Source organism: Schistocerca cancellata, chromosome 2, assembly GCF_023864275.1.
Source record: "Schistocerca cancellata isolate TAMUIC-IGC-003103 chromosome 2, iqSchCanc2.1, whole genome shotgun sequence".
In the NCBI taxonomy this organism is placed as follows: domain Eukaryota; kingdom Metazoa; phylum Arthropoda; class Insecta; order Orthoptera; family Acrididae; genus Schistocerca; species Schistocerca cancellata.
The window spans coordinates 833,977,196-833,991,320 of NC_064627.1; positions in this window are offsets into that span (position 1 = coordinate 833,977,196).

Here is a 14,125-nt window from a genome sequence, read left to right on the forward strand (position 1 = left end):
TCGGACTTAATTTGCGATCTCCTCCTCTCGTCATCACCTCTACCGAAATATGAGTTTGTGAAGAAGACGTCATAGAATGCCTTACCTGCTCACCATAAGAATTAATAATCAAGATCTTGTATGAAGAACACCTGGGGGACTGAACCCCATCAGAACTCTGGTGCCACCTTCAGCTACTTGTGAATGAGCGTACCATGCTGGATGTCACACTGTGGGCGGTGTGGCCTGCCAAGCTGCCTACTGACCTACAGGTCCATCTGCTACCACAATCCTTCGAGTCAATTGGCTCTCATCTCCACATTGCAGACCAACTGTATTTATGCTACAACAATGCCAGCCAGGTCACCACTAACCGTTAGTTGGCACAACTGCTCCCATTTACCGGCCACCTGCTGGCAGAGGCAGGGCTCGCTCTGCCTCCATACCTTCTACGTCGCCTGGCAGCATCTGCTCATTCTCTCCGCTGTCCGAGCACTCCAGGATCGCCCACGCACCATATGTGCCGATACACTTGCCAGAAAAAATCAATGAGGACAAACCTCTGCTGCTGCAATCACCACCACCACCACCACATCTGGCTCATCCGTACTGCTGGTACCATAAGGTTTTTGGCGATAATGCTAAGAAGTGCTTGTTACCTTGCCAGCACCCAAAACGCTGACCACAGGACCTAAAAGATGCCGAGTCCTGTGGGGAACATCACAGGCATCCTCATACATTGCACTCCATCCGATTGTCCACCCAGCCGAGCTGTCTTTTGTATGTGACTGACATTTTGTCATGGCTCGTTTTCCTAGTCGACACAGGTGCTGACATGTCTATCATACCTACATCGATGGCTCCTCCCATCTTTCCACCGACGAGGTCACTTCTATGGGCTGTCAACACATCAACGTTACAAACCACAGGCTCTGCCAAAATTACAGTGCATCTATCTCCTTCTCTGTGTTTTCCGTGGACTTTCTACATTGCTGACATCGATGAACCAATTCTCAGTGTGGATTTTTTGTCCCATTACAAACTCTCTCTGAACGTAGTTCTGGGCCCAGTGCTACACCATCTCACTGCCATTCACATACTGTGCTCCTGCACTTATGTGACATGTGAGTTAGTACGTGAGTGCTCCACCTTCATGGGCAGCATTGTGACTGTGTCACTAACCTTCTGTCAGAATACAACTCGGCGCCACAACTCCGCCAGGAGTGTGCCACCCATGTGACTTGGCAGCCATCACTGTTCATGTGCAATGCCAACGCCACTCTCACCCGTGCTGGTTACCAAATGAGAGGTTAACAGCAGACAGATGCCAAGCATTCTGACCCGCTCTGTCCTGCGAGCACAGCCATCCTCTCCAAACAAGCACACGCCGTGCTCATGTACTAGGCATGTGACTTTCAGGCTGCCCTTTCCCTCTTGAGCTAACGGCTAAGCCCCCTCGTGACCTACTCATCCAAAAACTTCACGTCAGGATAATGACCAGTCTAGTGCTCAGTTCTCGGTTTCTTCTGTCTCTGATGGAATGACACACAATATAGTTACCACTGCCGGCCCTCCTATTAGGCACAAGGTTAGGGGCCTCAACCCTATTAAGTTGAGTACAGCCCGGCAGCAAATTAATGAACTTTTGGAGGTAGGTATCCTGCAACCGTCAGACAGCAACTGGTCTTCACTGATTCACCTCGTCCCCAAACATGACAGTTCTTTCCAAATGTGCAGTGATTACAGACATTTAAATGCTCATACTGTCATGGACAAATACCCTGTGCCTAACATAAATGATTTCACTCATATGTTATCAGGCGCTACAATCTTCAGTGTTATTGACTGTAAACGTGCCTACCACTAGAATCACGTAGTGCTGGGAGACATCCCTAAAACAGCTATTATAATGCCGCTTGGTTTGTTCCAATACAACTTCATGCCATTCAGCCTAAAAAACATGGCACAAATGTGGCAGCATTTCATTGACTCCATTTTACGACAGTTCGAGTTTTGCTTCGCATACCTGGATGACATACTTATTTTCAGCAAGTCAGCTGAGGAACATGAAAATCATTTATCCATGGTCCTCCAGACCATGAAGTCCATTGGCATTGAGCTCAACAAAGACAAATTCCAGTTGCGTCAGCCTTCCGTCAGTTTCTTGGGTTACACCATCTCCACCGACGGAATACAGCCTCCCAAATCTCGCGTGCAGGCCATCACTTCACTGCCACCCACAGCTACTTACAAAGAACGTTTTCTGGGCATAACATTAATCTTTGGGACTCAGGTCACTCATCTGAGCCGCCATGGAAGCCCAACTATGACTGCCGGGCCCCTTCAATCCTTTGCCAATGGCTGGCTTTTATTATTCTATAGTGATTCGCAATCTCCAACCAAAATTAATCTCAAAATTTGTTGTTCTACAACAATTGAGTGCTACACCATTAATTCAAACAATGGACTCAGGTTTCTTGTCACCAGACTGTGCTCGCCAACATGTGAAGTGTAAAGAAGATAATATTCAGAACTGTGTACGTACCGATCGATCATATAATGTTCAAAGCGATCTACATTCACACACATACTTTGACGCTCAATGGGCTGCAACAACAGTTACTGTCATGCCATGTGCAACGCTGCAATTCGTGCAAAATGCAACCGGCCACTATCAATTGCAACCTGTTCCGGTTTTGCCTCATTTGCAGACCAACGATGGATATTGTTCGTGGGCAAAGTTCTCTTTGCTCACCCCCAGACCCATTGCTTAACTTTTCGACCATGTGGGTTCGAGTACACCAGTATGGGAACAGGATACAAATAGCGGTATATGGAATAAACTGTCCCCACTAATATCTGCACACACATATATTTCAACAATTATCATACATGTGCACACAGTACAAGGTATAAGAACAGACTGAATTAACATGGTGGTTCGGATGAGTGACCTCAGTCCCAAAGATTAATCTTGCCAATGGTTGGTATGACCTATCGATACCACACAGCATCCCCCCACCCCCCCCCCACCCCCCACCCCTCCGCCCGACCCCTCCACCAGCCCTGCAGTACAGAGTACTGCATGTGAGTCTTGAGGGAAGACTGTGTGGGCATTGATGCTGTTGGTGGTCGTATGAGCTGGTAGATGCATGACCAGGACAGAGTGAGGAGGCAGAGCGATGGGAGGTAGGCCCACCTCGAAGTCATTGAGCCAGCAAGGACGGACTATGCAGCAGCCAGCACGAGAGCAGGCAGGTTGAATTGCGGATGGCAGGCTGTAGGTGCGGCAAGCCGGTATGCAAATCGAGCCATCCTGCGAGACGAAGGTGTGAATTGGCATTGGGTCTCACTCACAAGGGAGGGTGAGGCTATGCACAACACTGATGTTTAACTGGTTGCTGGGTGGCGGGGCCACTGTGTCTGTGAGTAGAATGAGAACTCAGTCGTTGAGAGCGATGATTGAAATGTCATCCACACGGTGTGGGGGTATGTTGCAGAGCAGAGTGACTATGGGAGAGGGTGTCTCCATAGTCGATGAGGTAGCAGCGAAACCCGCACACAGGGTGGAGGGTGACATGTCTGATAACCCACAAAAGGTGACGGGGAGGTGTCAGGTGAACAAAACGGCTCAATTAACATCTGGGCTTGCCACACCTACACCCCACCATTTGCTGTTCTGCCCACTTGATCTCGGGCAGGCCGCTGCATTCTCCATCCTCGCTGGCTCAACGACTTGAAGGTGGACCTGCTTCCAGTTGTGTGTGTACCATCTCGTATGACCACCAACAGCATCGATGCCCACATGGTCTTCCCTCAAAACTCACCTACAGTACTCCATACTGTGGGGTGGGGGGGGGGGGGGGCTGTGTGGCATCGATAGGTTATATAGACCATGAGTAACATAATCTTTGGGACTCAGATCGCTCATCAGAGCCGCCATGTTAATTCAGTCTGTTCTTACACCTTGTACTGTGTGCACGTGTATGATCATTGTCAAAATATATGTATGTGCAGATATAAATGGGGACAGTTTATTCCATATACTGCTACTCATATCCTGTTCCCATATTTATATTATTGTTGTGTAGTACTGTATAACTGTATTGGCATATTCCACATCCAAGAGAATTATTTGCATGTATGGATCCATGGAACATGCACACCAAATAAAAATAAATAAACTAAATAAAATCTCCACACCCTCTGCCCAACAGTTTCCCCTTCCTCTTTCCTGTCACCCTTCATAATCTATGCTTCTGACCTTGTTTGAACACCACACCTCATTGGCTCCAGTACCCATATACTAAATGTACAGCTCATGCACTTGCCACTACTCCCTCCCATATTTCTAGCCTGCACTGCTTCTGCCTCCCTCTGAGCCACTTGCTAGCCTTCCCCAACCCCTCTTCCTTCTTCCCACATCCTTCTCTCACTACCCACAACCCCATTCTTGTTCATTTGCTGAAGAGGCATTCCAGCCTTGATCATTCAACCAATACAATGCAGGCACACACAGCTCTCTGTCTGTCTGTCTGTCTCTCTCTCTCTCTCTCTCTCTCTCTCTCTCTCTCTCTCTCTCTCTCTCTCACACACACACACACACACACACACACACACTGCCACCCCCCTCTCTCTCTTCTCGGTGTGTGTGTGTGTGTGTGTGTGTGTGTGTGTGTGTGTGTATGTGTGTGGGTCTCCTTTATATTATGAATATTTGAAATATTGATTAAATCTGTAGGTGTGTGTGTGTGTGTGTGTGTGTGTGTGTGTGTGTGTGTGTGTATGTGTGTGGGTCTCCTTTATATTATGAATATTTGAAATATTGATTAAATCTGTAGGTTCTGGCTCATAATCTCTCTATTCAGAAATTTATATGTGTCAAAGAATTTCTAAACAAAATAAACTGCTTTTCCTACAGTTCTTCTGTTAAGTTAATAATTATGTGTCTTTTGTGCCACATGTAAAGATGTAAAATTCTATTTTATTATACATATTTAGCTGGAATATTGCATACATTAGTAAAATCAATCAAGATGTTTCAATAACTTTTCAGCTGTGCGTCTTCTGTGTCTCTATGGATGTATTCAAAGTATGATTTTCTTGTACTTAAGTAGAATATTGTTTACTTTACTGCAATCAGTGACAATTTTTGATAACATAACTTAAAATCTAGAGGTAATATTAGAACTTAAAAGTGCCTATATAGTTTATACATGAATATACAGGGCTATTACAAATGATTGAAGCGATTTCATAAATTCACTGTAGCTCCATTCATTGACATATGGTCATGACACACTACAGATACGTAGAAAAACTCATAAAGTTTTGTTCAGCTGAAGCCGCACTTCAGGTTTCTGCTGCCAGAGCGCTTGAGAGCGCAGTGAGACAAAATGGCGACAGGAGTCGAGAAAGCGTATGTCGTGCTTGAAATGCACTCACATCAGTCAGTCATAACAGTGCAACGACACTTCAGGACGAAGTTCAACAAAGATCCACCAACTGCTAACTCCATTTGGCGATGGTATGTGCAGTTTAAAGCTTCTGGATGCCTCTGTAAGGGGAAATCAATGGGTCGGCCTGCAGTGAGCGAAGAAACAGTTGAACGCGTGCGGGCAAGTTTCACGCGTAGCCCGTAGAAGTCGACAAATAAAGCAAGCAAGGAGCTAAACATACCACAGCTGACAGTTTGGAAAATCTTACAGAAAAGGCTAAAGCAGAAGCCTTACCATTTACAATTGCTACAAGCCCTGACACCCGATGACAAAGTCAAACGCTCTGAATTTTTGGCGCGGTTGCAACAGCTCATGGAAGAGGATGCGTTCAGTGCGAAACTTGTTTTCAGTGATGAAGCAACATTTTTTCTTAATGGTGAAGTGAACAGACACAATGTGCGAATCTGGGCGGTAGAGAATCCTCACGCATTTGTGCAGAAAATTCGCAATTCACCAAAAGTTAACGTGTTTTGTGCAATCTCACGGTTTAAACTTTACAGCCCCTTTTTCTTCTGCGAAAAAAACGTTACAGGACACGTGTATCTGGACATGCTGGAAAATTGGCTCATGCCACAACTGGAGACCGACAGCGCCGACTTCATCTTTCAACAGGATGGTGCTCCACCGCACTTCCATCATGATGTTCGGCATTTCTTAAACAAGAGTTTGGAAAACCGATGAATCGGTCGTGGTGGAGATCATGATCAGCAATTCATGTCATGGCCTCCACGCTCTCCCGACTTAACCCCATGCAATTTCTTTCTGTGGGGTTATGTGAAAGATTCAGTGTTTAAACCTCCTCTACCAAGAAACGTGCCAGAACTGCGAGCTCGCATCAACAATGCTTTCGAACTCATTGATTGGGACATGCTGCGCCGAGTGTGGGAGGAACATGATTATCGGCTTGATGTCTGCCGAATCACTAAGGGGGCACATATAGAAAATTTGTGAATGCCTAAAAAAACTTTTTGAATTTTTGTATGTGTGTGCAAAGCATTGTGAAAATATCTCAAATAATAAAGTTATTGTAGAGCTGTGAAATCGCTTCAATCATTTGTAATAACCCTGTACATATATGTATATGTAATATTTTATAATGTCTCATATTTCATAAGTCCTGTATCACAAATGTGATAAAATGGGTATTAAATAAATAAATAAAAATAAAGTAATGTTTCAAGTTCCTCAGTGAGATATGACACTACTGCCTCTTGATTTAATTTTCTGAACATGCGAATCTTTTTACTTGCCTTAGCTGTTCTTTGTACTTTGGTAGTAATTGTTGCTACAGCTGCCTCATGGCCACTGATACCACTTTCAATATGGACATTCTCAAAGAGGGTAGACCTATTTGTTAGTGTTAGAGCCAGCATTTTACTGTCATGTGTTTGCTTCCAAATTATCTGTTTTGAATAGTTTTTACAGAAGACATTTAATATTATTTCAGAGGATGTTTTGTAATACCACCAATTACAAAACTTTAATTACACCAATTGATTATTAGATGATTAAATTCTCCTCTTATGAACAGTATGACTTGGGAATATATGTGTAAGGCAGATGAGGTTTTCTCCAAAGTTTTTGGTTACATCTACTTCTACATCAGCATCTATATTGGGAAAACCTCTATGAAGTGCATGCCAGAGGGTATATATTAGGGTTTCTTCCCATTCCATTCATGTACGGAGCATGGGAAGACTGATTGTTTGAATGCCTCTGTACATGCAGTAATTATTCTAATCTTATCCTCATTGATCCCTATGTGAGTGATACATAGGTGGGGTTGTAGTGTATTTATACAGGCATAATTTAAAGCTTGTTCTTGAAATTTTGTTAGTAGACTTTCTTGGAATATTTTACATTTATCTTCACAAGTCTTCCAGTTCAGTTCCTTCAGTATCTCAGTGATATTCTCCCATGTATCAGACAGCAATGTGATCGTTCATGCTGCCCTTTTCTGTGTACATTCAAATCCCCTGTTAGTCCTACTTGGTATGGGTCCCATACACTTGAGCAATATTCTAGAACAGGTCTCCAAAGTGATTTTTAAGTGATCTCTTTCTTAGACTGATTGCACTTCTCCAGTATTCTGCCAACAAACTGAAGTCTACCCCTGCTTTACCCATGACTGAGCTGATGTGATCATTCCATTTAATATCCCTACAAAGTGTTACACCCAGGTATTTGTATGAGTTGGCAGTTCCATCAGTGACTCACTGATGTGATAGTCATAGGAGACTACATTTTTTCATTTTATGAAGTGCACAATTTTACATTTATGAACATTTAGAGCAAGTTGCCAGTCTCTGCACCACTTTGAAATCTTATCAAGATCTGACTGAATATTTATACAGCTTCATTCAGACAGCATTCATTATAGATAACTGCACATATGCAACAAGTCTAAGGTTACTATAAATATTGTGAAAAAGTTCATTAATACTCAACATGAACAGCAAGGGTTCCAACACACTTCCTGGGGCACACTTAAAGTTACTTCTACATCTGATGACTCCCCATCCAAGATAACATGCTATGGGCTCCCTACCAAAAAGTTATCAACGCAGTCACAAATTTCACTTGATACTCCATATGATCATACTTTTGACAATAAGTATAGGTGTGGTACTGAGTCAAATGCTTTTCAAAAATCAAAAAATACCGCATCCACCTGACTGCCTTGATCCAAAGCTTTCAGTATGTCATGTGAGAAAAGTGTGAGTTGGATTTCACATGATTGATGTTTTCAGACTCCATGCTGGTTGGCATTGAAGAGGTCACTCCGTTAACAATACCTCATTATGTTTGAGCTCAAAATATGTTCTAAGATTCTACAGCAAATTGACGTCAAGGATATTGGATGATAGTTTTGTGGATCACTTCTAGTGCCCTTCTTGCAGGTGGGTGTGCTACTACCCTATTGTCTCATTTTACTAAGGTTTGAAGCTCCTCTTTTCTTTCTTCTGTGTTTGCTATTTAAAAACTGGATGGTTTTGGAAATCAGCCTTATGCAAACACAATTAGTTTATTTTTATATTTACCCAGACAAGTTTTGACACCAATGTGTCATCTTCTGTGGGTTAAATTTTTTATTTATTAGAATTACATTGCTAACTGAACTGTATTATTATACATCGATTTTAGCACTCCCTTTTCATGGATTTTTTGACAGCATGTCATCTGCAAAATTTTCCATTCTGTTTCATATCCTTGGTTGGTGTCTCAATCAGCTGCTGTTTAGTGCATTGCGTTCACTCAGTTTATCACAAATTTTCATTCACTTCTTCACCTAACATGCACTTACACAAAATGTGGTGAAATGTGATCTGCACAGACACTTCTGACAACACACTTATTGTCAACTGGTGTGCTGCTACTCATCTTGTACATGGGTGTGACCTGTGCTTTTTTCCAAGAACTGGGTGCAGCTTTTTGTTTGAAGGATTTATGACAGATTATAGCTAGAAGAGGGGCTAACTTGACCAAAAATTCAGTATGGAATCTGACAGGGATTCCATTGACTCCTGGAGCTTTGTTCAATTTTAATGATTTCAGTTGTTTCTCAACACCACTGACACTAATACATATTTTAATAATTTTTTCAGTGGAACAAGAATTAACTTGGGGCAGTTCTTCTGGGATTACCTTTTTAAAAGAACATTTGAAAACTAAGTTAGGCATTTCAACTTTTGCTTTGCTACACTTAATTTTAGTTCCTGTTTCATTGTTTAGGGTCTGGGCTCTATATTTGGTGCCACTAATAGCCTTTATATATTGCCAGAACTTCTTTGGGTTTTGTGGGATATCATTTGATAATATTCTGTTACAGTAGTTATTGAAGGCTTCATGCATTGCCCTCTTGACAGCCAAATGTGTTTCATTCAGCATCTCTCTGTCTTTAGCCCTATACTTTGTTTTACATGTATTATGCAGAAATCTCTGTTTCTTTCAAAGCTTCTTTACAGTGACTGTATTCCATGGAGAGTCCTCCCCCTTATGAAACTGTTCTGCTGGGTGCATACGTATCCACGCATGATCAGCTACTCTTTAAACTTGAGCCATGGTTCCTCTATGTGCTTCTACCCTACAAAGTTGTCCTTTGTACCTGGGTAATCATTATTGGCACAACCTCATGATGGTCATTGCTACTAGTTTCAGATGGACATCCTCAAATGGGTCAAGTCTATTTGTTTCCAATAGATCCAATATAACTCCATTCATTAGTAGGGTTCCTAATTATCTGTTCTAGATAATTTTTAGAGAAGACTTTTAGTAATGTTTCACAGGAGGTCTTATCACACCCACCATTAACAAAACTATAATTTTCTCAATTAGTTGTTAGATGAATAAAGCCTCCACCAATGATTACTGTATGATTGGGGAACTTACATACAAGTGAACCTTTTCTCTAAAGTTTTTCATTACATCAGGAGATGAGTCTGGTGGACAATAAAGGGATCCAATTATCATTTTATGCCCATCCCTGATACTGAGTCTTGCCCAAACAATCTTACATGCAGATTCAATTTCTATCCTGGTGGATGTGAGTTTCTTGTTTACTGTGACAAATACACCATCTCCATTTCTCATTCACCTATCTTTGTGATATACACTTAAATTTTCCCCCAAAATTTCACTGCTATCAATTTCAGGGTTTAAACAGCTTTCTGTACCCAGTATTATGTGAGCTTCACTGCTTTTCAGGAGTGCTTCAAACTCTGGCACTTTGCTGCAAATGCTTTGACAGTTAACCATCAGGATTTTAATACTTTCACTTGTGAGAGGCATTTCTTTAGATCCTACACTGATACTTCTGGGTTTCTTAGAGCTGTCAGTAAGTGTAGAGATCAAGCAATACAAAAAGTTGAGGTTACAAAATTCCTGGGTGCTTATATAGACAGCAAATGTAATTGGTCGACACACATTCTTCATCTTTACAAAACACTTAGCTCAGCAATATTTGCACTACGGGTTATTGCTTCAGTGGCTGACATAGATACCATTAAGGCTTCTTACTTTGGCTATTTTCATTCATTAATGTCATATGCTATTATATTCTGGAGGAACCAACCTCTTGCAAAGAAAATTTTCACTGCACAAGAAAAACCTATCAGAATAATGAGTGGTGTCCATCACAGACACTCTTGTAGATGCTTGTTTCAAAAGATGGATATCCTTACCACCGCCTCACAGTATATCTTTTCTTTGTTGACCTTTGTCTGTAATAGCCCCTCTATCTACAAAGATAACAGCCAATTTCATGACTATAACACAATGACCAAAAACAGACTGCACATTGAATTGAAAAGTCTCACCATGGTTCAAAAAGGAGCTTACTACTCCAGTATTAAGCTGTTTAATGCTCTCCCACCACACATCAAATGCCTTAACAATAGATTGCCAGCATTCAAACAAACTCTCAAGGAGTACCTCACAGAGAAATCTTTTTATACAATTGATGAATATATGAAAGAAAATTTATATAATCACTAAACTTGCAAGTGTTGTATAAATAGTGTAATTAATTTTGTTTTGAATAGGCATATGAAAATTGTTTATTGGTATTTCTGTATTTCCCCTTGGAATAGTGAACTTATCTTGATTCCTGTATATATTACTCAGCCTTAACAGGCAAAACAAAAACTTTCTGTTAATTGAAGTGCTGTTGTTTAGTTGGTATCTTATTTACATTGTATCTTTTTGTTGCATTTATGTAAGATGTATTTCAGTTGTGTACAATCACACATTCCATATCATATATATATTACTTATCCTTAATATGTGAAAAACAATTTTCTGTTTATTGATTGTGCTGTTGCCTATTGATTTTATTTACATTGTATCTTTATTGTATGTATTTATACAAGTTATGCTTGAACTATGTACAATTTGACACATTCCATATCCTTGTAATTCACTCACTTCCAGGATCTACGGAATATGAAATAAATAAAGTTGCCTAATCTAAAAAACCTTTGTGTGCACCCCACACACAGTCATCTACATCTACATTTATACTCCACAAGCCACCCAACGGTGTGTGGCGGAGGGCACTTTACGTGCCACTGTCATTACCTCCCTTTTCTGCTCCAGTCGCGTATGGTTCGCGGGAGGAACGACTGTCTGAAAGCCTCCGTGCGTGCTCGAATCTCTCTAATTTTACATTCGTGATCTCCTCAGGAGGTATAAGTAGGGGGAAGCAAAATATTCAATACCGCATCCAGAAACGCACTCTCTCGAAACCTGGCGAGCAAGCTACACCGCGATGCAGAGCGCCTCTCTTGCAGAGTCTGCCACTTGAGTTTGCTAAACATCTCCGTAATGCTATCACGGTTGCCAAATAACCCTGTGACAAAATGCACTGCTCTTCTTTGGATCTTCTCTATCTCCTCCGTCAACCCGATCTGGTACAGATCCCACACTGATGAGCAATACTCAAGTATAGGTCGAACGAGGGTTTTGTAAACCACCTCCTTTGTTGATGAACTACATTTTCTAAGGACTCTCCCAATGAATCTCAACCTGGTACCTGCCTTACCAACAATTAATTTTATATGATCATTCCACTTCAAATCATTCCGCACGCATACTCCCAGATATTTTACAGAAGTAACTGCTACCAGTGTTTGTTCCACTATCATATAATCATACAATAAAGGATCCTTCTTTCTATGTATTCGCAATACATTACATTTGTCTATGTTAAGGGTCAGTTGCCACTTCCTGCACCAAGTGCCTATCCGCTGCAGATCTTCCTGCATTTCGCTACAATTTTCTAATGCTGCAACTTCTCTGTATACTACAGCATCATCCGCGAAAAGCCACATGGAACTTCTGACACTATCTACTAGGTCATTTATATATATTGTGAAAAGCAATGGTCCCATAACACTCCCCTGTGGCATGCCAGAGGTTACTTTAACGTCTGTAGACGTCTCTCCATTGATAACAACATGCTGTGTTCTGTTTGCTAAAAACTCTTCAATCCAGCCACACAGCTGGTCTGATATTCCGTAGGCTCTTACTTTGTTTATCAGGTGACAGTGTGGAACTGTATCGAATGCCTTCTGGAAGTCAAGGAAAATAGCATCTACCTGGGAGCCTGTATCTAATATTTTCTGGGTCTCATGAACAAATAAAACGAGTTGGGTCTCACACGTTCGCTGTTTCCGGAATCCGTGTTGATTCCTACAGAGTAGATTCTGGGTTTCCAAAAACGACATGATACTCGAGCAAAAAACATGTTCTAAAATTCTACAACAGATCGACATCAGAGATATAGGTCTATAGTTTTGTGCATCTGCTCGACGACCCTTCTTGAAGACTGGGACTACCTGTGCTCTTTTCCAATCATTTGGGACCTTCCGTTTCTCTAGAGACATGCGGTACACGGCTGTTAGAAGGGGGGCAAGTTCTTTCGCGTACTCAGTGTAGAATCGAATTGGTATCCCGTCAGGTCCAGTGTGCTACTCGAGTAGCACCCTCTGATTTGTAGTGCACATCTGACACTTTTAAGGAGGACTCTACAGTCCTCAACCCTATGGTGCAATTCCAGGAAGTCACAGCCCAGCTTGTCACAGAACCTTTGAAGTCTCTGGATCAGTCCTTCAACTGGACTCAGAATCAAAGGGCCATGGTCAGTTCTGGGGACATTGCTGGAAATTGTGAGCTTTGCTGGAATTCCATGCCCAAGGCTGATCATCTCAACCTTCTCTGCTAGTCGCTGGTATGATCCAAGTATGACCTTGGAGCCCAAACAACAGGATTTTCTTTCCAGCATGCACCACAATCTGCAGTTTGTTGCACTCTGTTCCCTCAATGGCTACTGGAAAACCTGTTCAACATGTTGAGTGAGGCTCCCAGGCATACACCCTGAGTGCACCTGGTGTTCTTTCCTGTCCCTCACTGCTATTTTCCTAAAGGATACCATCATTTGCTGTATTTTTGAACTGCCAACAATTAGTAGACTCCTACCTTTTTGCATTTGCTTCCTGTTGACACTGAATGAAACAGGTTTCTTAAACACAGGTGAAGTGAGTCCCACTGGTTCAGTTTCAGTTTCACTGAAAGACAGCACCTCAGACTTGTTGGTTAGGGGATTGGTACAACATCCTGTATGCTCCTGACCCCATCCACTCCGTACAGGACACCTAGCTCTACTATTGACGAGCCACTCGCAGTCAAGTGAACAAGTAATGACAGATCCTTCACTTTCTTCAAGAGAGGCAGGATAGTACTTGAGGTGCCTCTGGTATCACTACCACAAGTACAAAAATCTTGGGAGTGCTTCCAACACACCAGTTCACAGCAGCTGCCAATTGTTTGACAGTAATCATGGTGATTTCTAGCTCTTTATGAATGTCAGCCATCTCATCCTGTGTTTGAAAACAGCATTTAAAGAGGTGCTGCATTTTGGCTGGTGCAATGTATTACACAACAGTGAACAAGTAAATTTAATTAAGCCTGCTGATTATATTTTAATCTGTTGAACTAAAAACTTGCTAATTCCCTATAAGCATAGAAGCAAATACACAAAATGAGATTTCTCTTAAGGCACCACAAAAACCTGTGGTACAAATTGCTAGTTTCCTAAAACATTTTGAGGTTAATTACAGTTGTAGAAAACTCAAAAACAGAGTTAATTTATT